The following is a 15,759-nucleotide window of genomic DNA, read 5'->3' as shown; positions in this document are numbered from 1 at the left end:
CTTTTGTGATTGGATTACCTCACTCAGGATGATAGCCTCCAGGTCCATCCACGTGCCTAGGAATTTCATAAATTCATTCTTTTTAATAGCTGATTACTATTCCATTGTGTAAATGTACCACATTTTCTGTACCCATTCCTCTGTTGAAGGGCAACTGGGTTCTATGCAGCTTCTGGCTATTATAAATAAGGCTGCTATGAACATAGTGGAGCATGTGTCCTTCTTACCAGTTTCAACATCTTATGGATATATGCCCAGGAGAGGTATTGCTGGATCCTCTAGTAGTACTATGTCTAATTTTCTGATGAACCATGAGACTGATTTCCAGAGTGGTTGTACAAGCTTGCAATTCCACCAACAATGGAGGAGTGTTCCTCTTTCTCCACATCCTTGCTAGCATCTGCTGTCACCTGAGGTTTTGATCTTAAACATTCTGACTAGTGTGAGGTGGAATCTCAGGGTTGTTTTGATTTGGATTTCCCTGATGATTAATGATGTTGAACATTTTTTCAGGTGCTTCTCAGCCATTCGGTATTCTTCAGGTGAGAATTCTTTGTTTAGCTCTGAGCTCCATTTTTTAGTAGGGTTATTTGATTTTCTGGAGTCCACCTTCTTGAGTTCTTTGTATATATTAGATATTAGTCCCCTATCTGATTTACGATAGGTAAAGATCCTTTACCAATCTACCAATCTGTTGGTGGACTTTTTGTCTTATTGACAGTGTCTTTTGCCTTACAGAAGCTTTGCAACTTTATGAGGTCCCATTTGTTGATTCTCGATCTTACAGCACAAGCCATTGCTGTTCTTTTCAGGAAGTTTTCCCCTGTGCCCTTATCTTAGAGGCTTTTCCCCACTTTCTCCTCTATAAGTTTCTCTGTCTCTGGTTTTATATGGAGTTCCTTGATCCACTTAGATTTGGCCTTAGTACAAGGAGATACGAATGGATCAATTTGCATTCTTCTACATGATAACTGCCAATTATGCCAGCACCATTTGTTGAAAATGCTGTCTTTTTTCCACTGGATGGTTTAAACTCCCTTGTCAAAGATCAAGTGACCATAGGTATGTGGGTTCATTTTTGGGTCTTCAATTCTTTTCCATTGGTCTGCCATGCAGTTTTTATCACAATTGCTCTGTAGTACAGATTTAGGGCAGGCATGATGATTCCACCAGAGGTACTTTTATCATTAAGAAGAGTTTTTAGTATCCTATGTTTTTTGTTATTCCAGATGAATTTGCAAGTTGCCCTTTCTATTTCACTGAAGAATTGAGTTGGAATTTTGATGGGAATTTCATTGAATCTGTAGATTGTTTTTGGCAAGATAGCCATTTTTACTATAATAATCCTGCCAATCCATGAGCATGGGAGATCTTTCCATCTTCTGAGATCTTTAATTTCTTTCTTCAGAGACTTGAAGTTCTTGTCATACAGATCTTTCACTTCCTTAGTTAAGGTCTCACCAAGGTATTTTATATTATTTGTGACAATTGTGAAGGGTATTGTTTCCCTAATTTCTTTCTCACCCTGATTATCCTCTCTGTAGAGAAAGGCCATTGACTTGTTTGACATAATTTTATATCCAGCTACTTCACTGAAGCTGTTTATCAGGTTTAGGAGTTCTCTGGTGGAATTTTTAGGGTCACTTATATATGCTATCATATCATCTACAAAAAGTGATATTTTGACTTCTTCCTTTCCAATTTGTTTTCCCTTGATCTCCTTTTGTTGTTGAATGGCTCTGGCTAGGACTTCAAGTACTATGTTGAAAAGGTAGGGAGAAAGTGGGCAACCTTGTCTAGTGTCTGATTTTAGTGGGATTGCTTCCAGCTTCTCACCATTTACTTTGATGTTGGCTACTGGTTTGCTGTAGATTGCTTTTATCATGTTTAGGTATGGGCCTTGAATTCCTGATCTTTCCAAGACTTTTATCATGAATGGGTGTTGGATTTTGTCAAATGCTTTCTCCACATCTAACAAGATGATAATGTGGTTTTTGCCTTTGAGTTTGTTTATATAGTGGATTACGTTGATGGATTTCCATATATTAAACCATCCCTGCATCCCTGGGATGAAACCTACTTGGTTAGGATGGATGATTGTTTTGATGTGTTCTTGGATTCGGGTAGAGAGAATTTTATTGAGTATTTTTGCATCAATGTTCATAAGGGAAATTGGTCTGAAGTTCTCTACCTTTGTTGTATCTTTCTGTGGGTTAGGTATCAGACTAATTGGGGCTTCATAGAATGAATTGGGTAGAGTACCTTCTGCTTCTATATTTTGGAATAGTTTTTGAAGAAGTGGAATTACATCTTCTTTGAAGGTCTGATAGAACTCTGCACTAAACCCATCTGGTCCTGGGCTTTTTTTGGTTGTGAGACTATTAATGACTGCTTCTATTCCTTTAGGGGATATAGGACTGTTTAGATCATTAATCTAATCCTGATTTAACTTTGGTACCTGGTATCTATCTAGAAATTTGTCCATTTCATCCAGGTTTTACAGTTTTGTTGAGTATAGCCTTTTGTAAAAGGATCTGATGGTGTTTTGGATTTCTTCAGCATCTGTTGTTATGTCTCCCTTTTCATTTCTGATTTTGTTAATTAGGATGCTGTCTCTGTGCCCTCTAGTGAGTCTGGCTAAGCATTTATCTATCTTGTTGATTTTCTCAAAGGACCAGCTCATTGTTTGGTTGATTCTTTGAATAGTTCTTCTTGTTTCCACTTGGTTGATTTCACCCCTGAATTTGATTATTTCCTGCTGTCTCCTCCTCTTGGCTGAATTTGCTTCCTTTTGTTCTAAAGATTTTAGGTGCATTGTCAATCTGTTAGTGTGTGCTCTCTCTAGTTTCTTTTTGGAGGCACTCAGAGCTATGAGTTTTCCTCTTAGAAATGCTTTCATTGTATCCCATAAGTTTGGGTGTGTAGTGGCTTTATTTTCATTAAACTCTAAAAAGTCTTTAATTTCTTTCTTTATTCCTTCCTTGACCAAGGTATCATTGAATAGAGTGTTGTTCAGTTTCCACATGAATGTTAGCTTTCTATTATTTATGGTTTTTTTTTGTTTGTTTTGAAGATCAGCCTTAGTCCATGGTGATCTGATAGGATGCATGGAACAATTTCAATATTTTTGTAACTGTTGAGGCATGTTTTGTGACCAATTATATGGACAATTTTGGAGAAGGTACCATCAGGTGCTGAGAAGAAGATATATCCTTTTGTTTTATGATAAAATGTTCTGTTTATATCTGTTAGATCCATTTGTTTCATAACTTCTGTTAGTTCACTGTGTCCCTGTTTAGTTTCTGTTTCCACGATCTGTCCATTGATGAAAGTGGAGTGTTGAAGTCTTCCAATATTATTGTGTGACGTGCAATGTGTGCTGTGAGCTTTACTAAAGTCTCTTTTATGAATGTGGCTGCCCTTGCATTTGGAGCATAGATATTCAGAATTCAGAGTTCCTCTTGGAAGATTTTACCTTTGATGAATATGAAGTGCCCCTCCTTGTCTTTTTTGATAACTTTGGGTTGGAAGTCGATTTTATTCGATATTAGAATGGCTACTCCAGCTTGTTTCTTCAGACCATTTGCTTGGAAAATTGTTTTCCATCCTTTCACTCTGAGGTAGTGTCTGTATTTTTCCCTGAGATGGGTTTCCTGTAAGCAGCAGAATGTTGGGTCCTGTTTGTGTAGCCAGTCTGTTAGTCTATGTCTTCTTATTGGGGAATTGATATTAAGAGATATTAAAGAAAAGTAATTGTTGCTTCCTATTATTTTTGTTCTTAGAGTTGGCATTCTGTTCTTAAGGCTGTCTTCTTTTAGGTTTGTTGAAGGATTACTTTCTTGCTTTTTCTAGGGTGTAGTTTCCATCCTTGTATTGTTTTTTTGTTTTTTGGTTTTTTTTTTTTTTCCTGTTATTATCCTTTGAAGGGCTGGATTTGTGGAAAGATAATGTGTGAATTTGGTTTTGTTGTGGAATACTTTGGTTTATCCATCTACGGTAATTGAAAGTTAGGCTGGGTATAGTAGCCTGGGTTGGCATTTGTGTTTTTTTAGTGTCTGTATAACATTTGTCCAGAATCTTCTGGCTTTCATAGACTCAGGTGACAAGTCTGGTGTAATTCTGATTGGCCTGCCTTTATATGTTACTTAATCTTTTTCCCTTAATGCTTTTAATATTCTATCTTTATTTAGTGCATTTGGTTGTTCTTATTATTATGTGTCGGGAGGAATTTCTTTTCTGGTCCAGTCTATTTAGAGTTCTGTAGGCTTCTTGTATGTTCATGGGGATCTCTTTCTTTAGGTTTGCGAAGTTTTCTTCTATAATTTTCTTGAAGATATTTGCTGGCCCTTTGAGTTGAAAATCTTCATTCTCATCTACTTCTATTATCCATAGGTTTTGTCTTCTCATTGTGTCCTGGATTTCCTGGATGTTTTGAGTTATGATCTTTTTGCATTTTGCATTTTCTTTGATTGTTGTGCCCATATTCTCTATGGAATCCTCTGTACCTGGGATTCTCTGTTCCAACTCTTGTATTCTGTTGCTGATGCTCACATCTATGATTCCAGATTTCTTTCCTAGAGTTTCTATCTCCAGCATTGCCTCACTTTGGGTTTTCTTTATTGTGTCTACTTCCCTTTGTAGGTCTAGTATGGTTTTGTTCAATTCCATCACCTGTTTGGTTGTGTTTTCCTGTTTTTCTTTAAGGTCTTCTACCTGTTAAGCAGTGTTCTCCTGTATTTCTTCAAGTGAGTTATTAAAGACCTTCTTGATGTCCTCTACCATGCTTTTAAATCCGGGTCTAGCTTTTCCGGTGTGTTGGGGTGCCCAGCACTGGCTGAGGTGGGAGTGCTGGGTTCTGATGATGGTGAGTGGTGTTGGTTTCTGTTAGTAAGTTTCTTACATTTGCCTTTTGCCATCTGGTAATCTCTGGAGTTAGTTGTTATAGTTGTCTCTGGCTAGAGCTTGTTCCTCTCGTGATTCTGTTAGCTGCTATCAGCTGACCTGGGAGACTAGCTCTCTCCTGAGTTTCAGGGGTCAGAGCACTCTGTGCAGGCAAACTTTTCTCTTTCAGGGAAGGTGCACAGATATCTGGTGTTTGGACCTGCCTCCTGGCAGAAGACGAAGGCCTGAAACAGGGCCTGTCCCAGAAGCTGTGTTGCTTAGGCCTGTCCCAGAAACTGTTAACTTCTGTAGTTAAAACTCTCACCTGTGCAAACTAGTCTAGGAGTGATCCGGGAACCCAGATGGCTCCATCAGGTGCTCTGGCAAAGCCCTTTCGGGTGGGATGGACACCACTCCTCTGGCAGGGAAGGTGCTGGGATGTCTGCAACTGGAAACAGGGTCTGCCTCAGAATATGTGTCACTTCTGCCTGTCCCAGAATCTGTTAGCTTCTGTAGTCCACATTCTCACCTGCGCAGACTAGTCTCAGAGGGGAGCATCTCTTTCTTTAGGTTAGAAAGTTTTCTGCTATAATTTTGTTGAAGATATTTACTGGCCATTTAATTTAGGCACCTTTGCTCTCTTCTATACCTATTATCCTTGTTTGGTCTTCTCATTGTGTCCTGGATCTCCTGGATGTTTTGGGTTAGAAGCTCTTTGAATTTTGCATTTTGCATTTTCTTTGACTGTTGTGTCAATATTTTCTATGGTGTCTTCTGCACCTGATATTCTCTCTTCTATCTCTTCTATTCTGCTGGTGATGCTTACATCTATGACTCCTGATCTCTTTCCTTAGTTTTCTATCTCCAGGACTGTCTCCCTTTGCAATTTCTTTATTGTTTCTATTTTTAGATCCTGGATGTTTTTGTTCAATTCCTTCACCTGTTTAGTTGTGTTTTCTTATAATTCTTTAAGGGATTTTTGTGTTTCCTCTTTAATTGCTTATACCTATTAACCTGTATTTGGTATTTCCTTAAGAGATTTATTTATGTCCTTCTTAAAGTCCAGTATCAGCACCATGAGATGTGATTTTTAAATCAGTGTCTTGCTTTTCTGATGTTTTTGGGTATCCAGGGCTTGCTGCCTTGGGAGAACTCGGTTCTGATGACGCTAAGTAGTCTTGGTTTCTGTTGCTTATGTTCTTGCACTTGCCTCTTGCCATCTGGTTATCTCTGGTGTTAGCTAGTCTTGCTGTCTCTGATTGTGGCTTGTCCCTCCTGTAAGCCTTGTGTCAGCACTCCTGGGATCCTAGTTCTCTCTGGGAGTAATTTGTATATAAAGAGTTGTGGCACAAGTTCAGCTCCCAGGCTCAGATGGAAACTGGAAAGATTGTGTCCCCAACTCTTCCTTGGTTCTTATGTCCAGATGTCTCTGAGAGGGTCCTTTTTGGACCAGCAGAAGTGGTTGTCTTACCTGTGCTCTCAGGTATGTCAGCACTCTTGGGAAACCAGCTTTCTCCTGGAAGGATTTGGGTATGGAGACCTGTGTCACAGGGTTAGCTCCAGGCACAGATGGAAACCAGAAAGATCCTCTCCCAGGCTGCTCCTAGGTTCCTCTGTCCTGAGAGCTATGGGAAGGTTCCTCAGAACAGAAGTGATGGTCTTATCTGTGCTCTCAGGGGTATCAGCACTCCTGGGAAACCATTGCTCCCCTGGCGGGATTTGGGTATCGTGAGCTTGGCACAGGGTAAGCTTCAGGGTGCAGATGGAAACTGAAAGCTGAAGAATTTTCTTAATTTTAATATATACAGCTTGAGAATATCAAGTACATGTGAAACCACAAAACTTTTGATGTTCAGGCTTATTAATCAAATAATAAATGTTTCAACAACAGGAAGATTCTAAACAAGAATATAACATACTAGTTGTCTGGGGTTTTCTGAGGCCTGAGGTTGGGAAACATGAAGACATGATAAAGAGCAATGCAAAATACCTGATGCATAGACACATGTAGATGTAGGAAGCAGTATATTATACATTGGAAGCATGCACATTATGCTGAGCCAAAAAATGCACACCAAAATTTAACCACATTTTATCATCTGATTAGACTCTCAAGAAGCACTTGGGATTGAAATGAAGTTTTCTTTGTTTACTCTCTGTGCCTCGGGAAGCAGAAGCATACTTCATGCATCCTGGAGTAGCATATGACAAACTACCAGGAGGCTCTGCTCTTAGGGAGTACCTGGTATTCTTATCTGTAGCTGGAAAACTCAAATACATTTCTGTACAGCAATCATCATACAGTCATTTGGCATTTTGCTCTATGGCCCATGACAGTCATTTGCAGTGTAAATTCAAGTCACATCCCAGTGATTTTTTGCTCACTCTTACTGTAAAGTCACCTTGCAGGCTCCTCTACCAGTCTGAGATGATTTTTCAACTTTATTGCTAAGCTGATTTGTTTCCCATTTGCTTACTGATGAATTTTGCTGTTAACCAGAAGTATTTGTTCAGTGGCTAGTAATAAGTTCAGGGAACCCTTCCAGCACAAGTCTTATGAGCCAGCGGGAATAGCAGGTGAGACTAATGGGACTCTGCCTCTCATTGCTCATTCGGCAGCCTCTGTTCCAGCACTTATCAATTTATTCCACAGATAAGAGAAGCAGGCGCACAACAAAGTCATGGAGAAGTAAAAACAATATGTCTGTGTCCATTACTTATTCATGCCTGAGTCATACAAATGAAAAATGCAGACCGTTAACAGCATAACAGCAATCTTTTATGATAACTGTGTCATTGCATTCTTTACTGTTCACCCCATAGTGGGCTACCTGCAGGAAACAAATGGTAGTTGGGTAATTGGGTGTTAGTGGTTCCTCCCCCACAACAGGGCTATAAGGCCAGGGCACATAAATAGTTTCTGAAGTCTAGCATCCATATATTGAACAAAAATTCACACAACAAATCTCAAACAAAACCAGCCAGCATATGGATGATAGCCATACTTGGTTGTCAAGTTGACAACATCTGGAATTAACTAAACCTCAAATGGCTGGGTATACCTGTAAGGGATTGGTTCATAATTAAAACCTTTGAAGTGGGAACACTGAGTTTTACTATGGAACTTTTGAGGCTGGAAGATTCACCTGTAATCTAAGATATACCTTCTGCTGGCAGACTGTATAAAGATCATGGAAGAAAACTTGCTCCCTTTACCTGCTTGCTCAAACACTTCCTGGAAAGTTCATTCATGCACTGGCATTAGAGTTTACTAATTCATAATTCTGGCATATAATGAATACCAATAGGCATTCAGTCTTTTGTACTGAACAACTACAAGATTCTTGTACTTTTCATTGTTAGATGGCCATTGTGGGCTATGTATACATGCAGAAACATATATGTATATATGTATATGTATTTGTATGTATATATGAAGTATACATATATTTTATTTATACGATTTAATATGTATATTCATTATGCATATAATTTTATATGGAGAAAAAATATAGAATATAATTATTATATTATTTCTTTCATAGAACCTGACTAGTACAATATTAATGTGTTGCATATATAAGTGATCATGGTTATGCTATTATGACTTTAATCTAATTTTCTTAACTTCACTAATCATTTTGAGGTAATGTTCTCATATTCAGTGAATATTAAAAATAATAAATATACTGAGAACCTATTATTTCATACTCCCAAATCTGTTGTTACTGCTAGTACTTGAGCCATTTTTTAAAAATTTCTAAGTTTGTATGTAGATATATATGTATATATGTACAAATGCATGTACAGTTATTGACACAAGTGTGCATATGTATATACTCTATACATATGACTTAAAGACATATGCAAAGTCTCTCACAGCATGTATCATTGAATCCTCCTTGTAGATCAGACATATTTTTCAAGTGTTCACTAGAAACCATTAATCTACACCAAGTATTATTTTTTTAATTTTTATTTCCCTAGGTAAACTTATTTTTCTTACTATATAAGCAATTCAAAAGTCTTAAGTGCAGCCAGGTGCGGTGGCACACGCCTTTAATCCCAGCACTTGGGAGGCAGAGGCAGGCAGATTTCTTAGTTCGAGGCTAGCCTGGTCTACAGAGTGAGTTCCAGGACAGCCAGGGCTACACAGAGAAACCTTGTCTCAAAAAACCAACAAAAAACAAACAAACAAAAAGTCTTACGTGCAAGGCACTGAGCATGGCAGAATAAAGGGAGTGGAAGAAACCCCTCATCCTGCCAGAGTTCTGGTGCTCTGGGCAGGCAGATGCGGAGGACTGCTGTATGCTTTCAAGCTACGGACAAGGGGCAGTCTTAGGTCTCTGGGCCTCATGGAGGACAGAAATAACAGGTTCTCAGTCTTGGGCATCCCAGACACCGCTGGACACCATGGAAGAGCTGAGAAAAAAAATGGGGGCTCTGGGGACGGTTGAGTCAGCTCCCGGGCCAAAGGGAAAAGAGGGCAGGGAGAGAGGAGGCTCTGGGTGGTTCCCATGTGGGTGAGAGTACTTGGTCCAGTCTGTGGCTGGAACACAGGAAGCCCTTCTGGTGGGAAGTTAGACACGGCTCTTTAGGGGAAAGCCTATCCCCATTATTCAAGTACAGCGGGCCTTGATGAGCAGAGACAGTCTATGGCTTTAGAGCTTTATTGTAGAAAGGCAGAGAGAAAAAGAGAAGGTAGAAAGAGGAAGAGAGGCCAGCGATGGAGAGAGGGGGTAAGAAAGAGAGAGAAGGAGGGCTAAAGATGAAAATAAGAAAGGTGAGAGCTTAAAGAGAGAGAGGAGGGGGCCAAGCAGCCCTTTTTATAGTGAGCTGGGCTATCTTGTTATTGCCAGGTAACTGTGGGGGTAGAGACTAGCCAGAATGCCAGGAGCTTGAGAAATTATCTGAGTGACTACTTATAGTCACAGAATTATGGAGCTGGGGGCTCTGTAGTGTCAGACACCTGTCTCTGGGAACGTGACTCACTGTTCCATCCCTTGTAGAATTTCCTACTGGGTCTCTACTGGGTCACTGGAGCAAGCCTCATTCAACAGAAACAAGCTGCTTTTCATAGCCCCACACATCTTTAATATATTATTTTTGAGACTAGTGACATTGAAATATATATGCATATATATATATATATGTATATATATATAAATATATATGCATATATGCATATATATATACATATATATGCATATATATAAATATATATATATATATATATGTATGTATATGTGTGTGTGAGAGAGAGAGAGACAGAAAGAGAATAAAGACTATAAATTGATATTGGGTATGGGATGTGGATGATCACCTTATATTTTTAGACATACTTTCCCCCTGAACCTAGCCTAATCGTCCCCCCTCAATCCGTGAGAATCAGGGGTTCTGGCAGATGGGCATAGAGTAGGCAGGAATTGGGGTGACAAACAGACTCGACACAAGGGAGTGTGGATCTGAATGTAATTTGTCAAATCAAGCATCAAACTTTTTATACAGAAGAAAATAGGGAAGTTAGGTGACACACCAGCAAGGTACAATGAGGTTACTGGATTCTTACACAAAACAGAGGAATGCAAACAAGGAAGGACTGGCAGGAACCAACTGGGATAAAATTCAATGTTAACAACTGGGATCAAAAACAGCTCCACCTAAGGTCCACTTAATCTTAGAAGCCAGGGGCAAGGGCTTCATGCCCTTGACATAGTTCCTATTCTAGTCTATTGTATAGTCCACCTTCCCCCTAGGGCATTGTAAATTCTTGTGTATGGGTGTAACTCAGCTATCTATGGTTCTAAGTATCTTACTCTGGTTTCTGCTTATCACAAACTTCCTTCTTCCTAGATAATGGTAAATTCCTGTGTAGGGCAGTGACTTAGCTATCCATGCCCAGGATTGGCTCAAGAACTGACTAGGACTGGTGAAGAAACTAACTTAGCTATATGTCAAATAGAGGCACTTATAGTAAAGCAATATTAAGGGAAAGCACACAGATCCGTTTACCAACTAATGCAAGGACATTGGAACATTCTTTATACAGAATGCCACAATTCCAGGAGACTAAGTTTCCGTGAACTTTTTGCCTTGGGACAGCACCCAGGTCTTCGGGGCCTGTTGCACTTGTCACTACTGGAGTAGATGTAGCAGTGCTGGAGAGGTGGCTCAGCAGTTAAGAACAGAGTTTGCTGTTCTGGAGAATCTGGATTCAATTGCCAGCACTGACATGATAGTTCAAACTGTCTATAATATCAGTTCCAGGGATACAATCTTGTCTTCTACCTTCTAATGCACTATGCACACATGTGGTACACAGAAATATATGCAGGCAAAACACTCCTATTCAGAAAACAAAGCAAGTTTTTAAAATGTATGTGGGGTGGGGTGTATATGTATGACACTGTGTGTGTATTATATGTATTTGTAGGTGTATTCATATATGCATCTGGTGTGCCTGCAAGAGAATGTATGCACACATGTATGTGTGTGTGTTTCTGTGAGTGTGTGTGTGTGTGTGTGTGTGTGTGAGAGAGAGAGAGAGAGAGAGAGAGAGAGAGAGAGAGGGAGAGAGGGAGAGAAAGAGAGAATAAAGACTATAAATTGATGTTGGGTATAGGATGTGGATGATCTCCTTATATTTTTAGACATGTTTTCCCCTGAACCTAGAGCTAATTCATTCAGTTAGGCAGACTGGCCAGTCAGCACTTGAGTCTACCTGCCCATTGTCTTCCCAGCACTGTTATTATAGATTTGTTGCTAACCCTGGCTTTGTGTTACATGGCTGCTGAGACTACAAACTCAAGTCTTCATGTTTGCACAACAAACACCTTACCTACTGAAGCATCTCCCCAAGCCACAAGCAATTGAATTCATTTTTATGTTAGTTGCACATTACAAACCTTATTTCTCAGACATTTTAACAGTATTAGAGGTAACATATTAATGTAGGGTGACCGCTTTGATTTTGAACTCCTCTCCTCCTACTTAGGCACTGAATGTGTCTACATAGAAGCCCTTTCCAGTTTTATGGAGCTCCTGAGAGGGATATTAAGAGAATCATTCCTACAAATAAGATACATATTGCTGAGAGAGACAATGGACCAAGAACAGAGGAAGCAATATAGCAAGACAGAACTGAAGAATAATAGTTACAGAGAGAAATCCACTAGACCAGCTCCTTGCACACATTGCAATGGCTGGGACAGAGTTTGAAGATTTTGTATAATGAAGGAGCAATTAGAATGAGTGTAAAGCTGCCTTGTTATTTATGACTGAGCAAGGTCAACGTGATTAAGTCTCTTCCATTATTTATAAGTTTGCATGTAATTACTATAAATTCTAGGTGTTCCATATGTTATATTAGAATTCAAGGTAATGTTATTTTGATCCTATGTGATGCGTGCATCTGTTTTGCCTCCAAATTTTCAGTCATTAAACCAAAAATACACACAGTGTACTTTGACATTAATCAAGAGAAAGAGCAAAATAATTTTGGCATCCTGAATTTTTCTTTTAAGGAACATAGACTAACAAAACTATGGCCACTCATTCTCTGCCCTTTACTTCTTAAAAAGTGTGAGTCAGCCTTCAGAATGTTTTACAAAGTATCCATTTTGATAGCCACTTATAACTAAACACACAATTCCTATGATTCATGTCAATGTTTGTTTTGAAATGAGTTGATTGGAGCATCAGCTATCTCCCTGAATCATAAGAATGAACTATGAAAGAGCACTCTTTTCTGAATTTGCATGACTAATATTTCCATGTTGATGGGGGAGTCAGCATACAGCATCTGTTTCAGACACATAAAAAATCCAATTAAACTATCAGCTCTCAAGATCACAGTGAAGCAAATATCAACACAGGAAACCATGACCTAATTATATTATAAAGTTTAAACTAGAGGTAAAAATTATGTTCCAAGTCACTCACACTGACTGACTCATACCCCTGAAAGCTAAAATTTATTTCCAAAATAATGCATTCTTTGGAAAGGTATAAGAAATTCTTCTTTGGAAACAATTTTTTGTCAGATCTTTATGAGACAATTTAATAGTATCTCTTAATGTAAATTCTAATAATTGAAGATCAAAACTGGAATAGAAACAGGAGATTAAATTGCTCAGCTCAAAAATGATTTTTCATTTATTATTATTATTACTATTTCACCCAAGCCAGTAAGAATTCATAAGCTATATAACTACAAAGCACATAGATATGCTGTTAGAGAGTGGCAGGCCCAGGTTAGAGATGCAGTCATCTTGCCAGGAATGAACCTAACCTGGCTGAAGGACTGACATCTTAGAGAGAGATCATGAATTTAATATTTGTCCTTTAGGATTGATTAACCCTCATGGTATCCAAATGGCACCATTCAACAATCTTCTTTTTTAAGTCATAAATTGTGGGAACTAAAAAAGGGGGAACAGGGGAAGTGGAGGAAGGGGAAAGACTCATGCCCCCCCCAGAGTTTTCCATATTCTCTGGTCTCTCAGGCATGGGAGAGCTGCCATACACTTTCCACTTATCCCTGGGTGGGCATTCAAGCCTCTGACCCACTCTTCAGGGAGTGGCCAAGGGGCAGCCCTACCTGGGGAGCCCTGGAGCTTCTTTGCTAAAGCCACCAGGGTTATAGGAGAGAGGGATGAGGGAAGAGGTTCCCAACACCTGCGAGAGTGAGTGCAGCAGATCTTGATTGGAGCACAGGAAGGCCTACTAATAGGGAGATTAGAAATGGCTCATTAGGAGAAATCCTGTCCCATTCTCTAAGCACAGTGGGCCTTGATGAGCAGACAGTCTATGGTTTTAGAGCTTTATTATAGAAATGCAGGGAGAAAGAGAGAAGGTAGAAAAAGAGAGAGAGAGAGAGAGAGGGAGAGAGAGAGAGAGAGAAGGAGAGAGAGAGAGAGAGAGAGAGAGGCTAGAGAGGCTAGAGAGAAAGAGAGTAAGAGAGAGGAGAGAGGAAGACAAAGAGAAAGGAAAGAGGAGAGAGGAGTGAGAGAAGTGAGAGGCAAGAGAATAAAGGAGTGAGAGGTAGGAGTGAGGTGAGGCTGAACAGCTCTTTTTATGGTCTTTACTGTTGCTAGGTAACTGTGGAGGAGTATAGCCTGAAGGTTAGAAGCTTGGGCCATTGCCTATGTAACTACTGACCATGCTTCCCTTGTTGGAGCTGGGGGGAGGGGGGGCGGGTAACTTAGGCAGGAGACAGAGTTCCAGGAGCATAAGGGAATGCCTACCCTGTCATGTAGGTGAATTATGACTTCGGGGTTCAGACCTCAGCTCAATGGAGACCAGCCTGCAATTCCCCACAATAAATGTAGTCATGTTTACAGAGTGTACAGTCATGTCACAAAAAGGATACAAATGCTAGCATCCTCTATGATCCTTGAAGAACATGCCCTGAACAGTCTTGTATCTCAATCCCAGGATATAGTATGCTCTCATCTGACTGACAGATGGCAATATGAGAAGTCTCCTTCAGCAACTGGTGCTCAAAATTGGTTGATGTAGTGTTAAGGAAATGACTAATCGTTATTGATGTAGTTATTTAATTTTTTAACTAATAATAAACTGAAAGATGAAATTTTGTGGGATGAGAAATGACCAGCAGGCCCCAGGGTTGATTTTCCCTCTTAGCCTCTTTCTTCTGTTTTCACTGGCTTGATGAGTTTACCTTCCCTGAGAAATTTAAGTATTCTTTGTCAAAGAGTCTCCAAGACATGCTCATTTTGAACTTCACTTTCTCCAGTGCAAAGGAATCAATCCCCCATCCACTCAACATCTCCATCAGAAGACTGTAAGATCTTGAGCTTCCATGTCTGCAGCTGAAAGTCTCATCTCCTCCCAAAGCTTGAGATCGTCCCTCTCATTCTTGTTAGTAATGTAAGAGAATCCATGTGCTGAGGATGAAACTAATCAGAAATTCTTGACTAGTTAATCTTTATGCCTTATTCACTTTTGTCAGTCATTTTGGACTCTACCTTCAAAATATTAATTCAGGCAACTAACTATTCCAGAAACATCCATGGGAAGACAGTAGACAACTTTATCATATTTCTTCTCTCCCTCTCTCTTTTAAATTATCTTTAATCCCTTTTTACAAACCAGTCATTATCCCCTTCCTGGTCCACCCTCCGACAGTTCCCCATCCCTTCTCCAAGAGGATGCCCCACAACACCCCACCATGCCACCCCAATCTCTGGCCTCAAGTCTATTGAGGGGTAGGTGCTTCTTCTCTCACTGAGGCCAGACTAGGCAATCCTCTGCTATATATTTGTTGGGGACCTCAGACCAGCTAATGTATGCTGCCTGGTTGGTGTCTCAGTGTCTGAGAGATCTCAGGCTCCAGATTCGTTGAGACTGCTCATCTTCCTATGGGGTTGCCCTCCTCCACAACTTCTTCCAACCTTTCTCTAATTCAACCACGGGGACCCCCTAGCTTCTGTCCATTGGTTGGGTGTAAGTATCTGCTTCTGTCTCAGCTACTTGTTGAGTCCCGCCTCTCAGAGGGCAGCAATGCTAGGCTCCTGTCTGTAAGTGCACCATACCATCAGTAATAGTGTCAGGCCTCCCCTTGAGATGGATACCAATTTGGGCTGGTCCGTGGACCTTCTTTCCTCAGTCTCTTCTCCTGTTTGTCCCTGCAGTTCTGTTAGATAAGAACAATTGTGGGTCAGAGTTTTTGACTGTGGGGTACCAATCCCACACCTCCACTTGATGCCCTGTCTTTCTACTGGAGGTGGACTCTACAAGTTCCTTCTTCCAATTGTTGGGCATTTCATCTAAGGTCCATCCCTTTGAGTCCTGAGCTTCTTTCACCAAACAGATCTATGGTACATTCTAGAGGGTCCCTCCACCTCCTACTTCTCA

The sequence above is a fragment of the Mus caroli genome, unplaced genomic scaffold (genome assembly GCF_978045245.1).
Source record: "Mus caroli unplaced genomic scaffold, Mus_caroli_1 scaffold_11, whole genome shotgun sequence".
Classification (NCBI taxonomy): domain Eukaryota; kingdom Metazoa; phylum Chordata; class Mammalia; order Rodentia; family Muridae; genus Mus; species Mus caroli.
Note: the sequence above shows the minus strand (reverse complement) of the source record.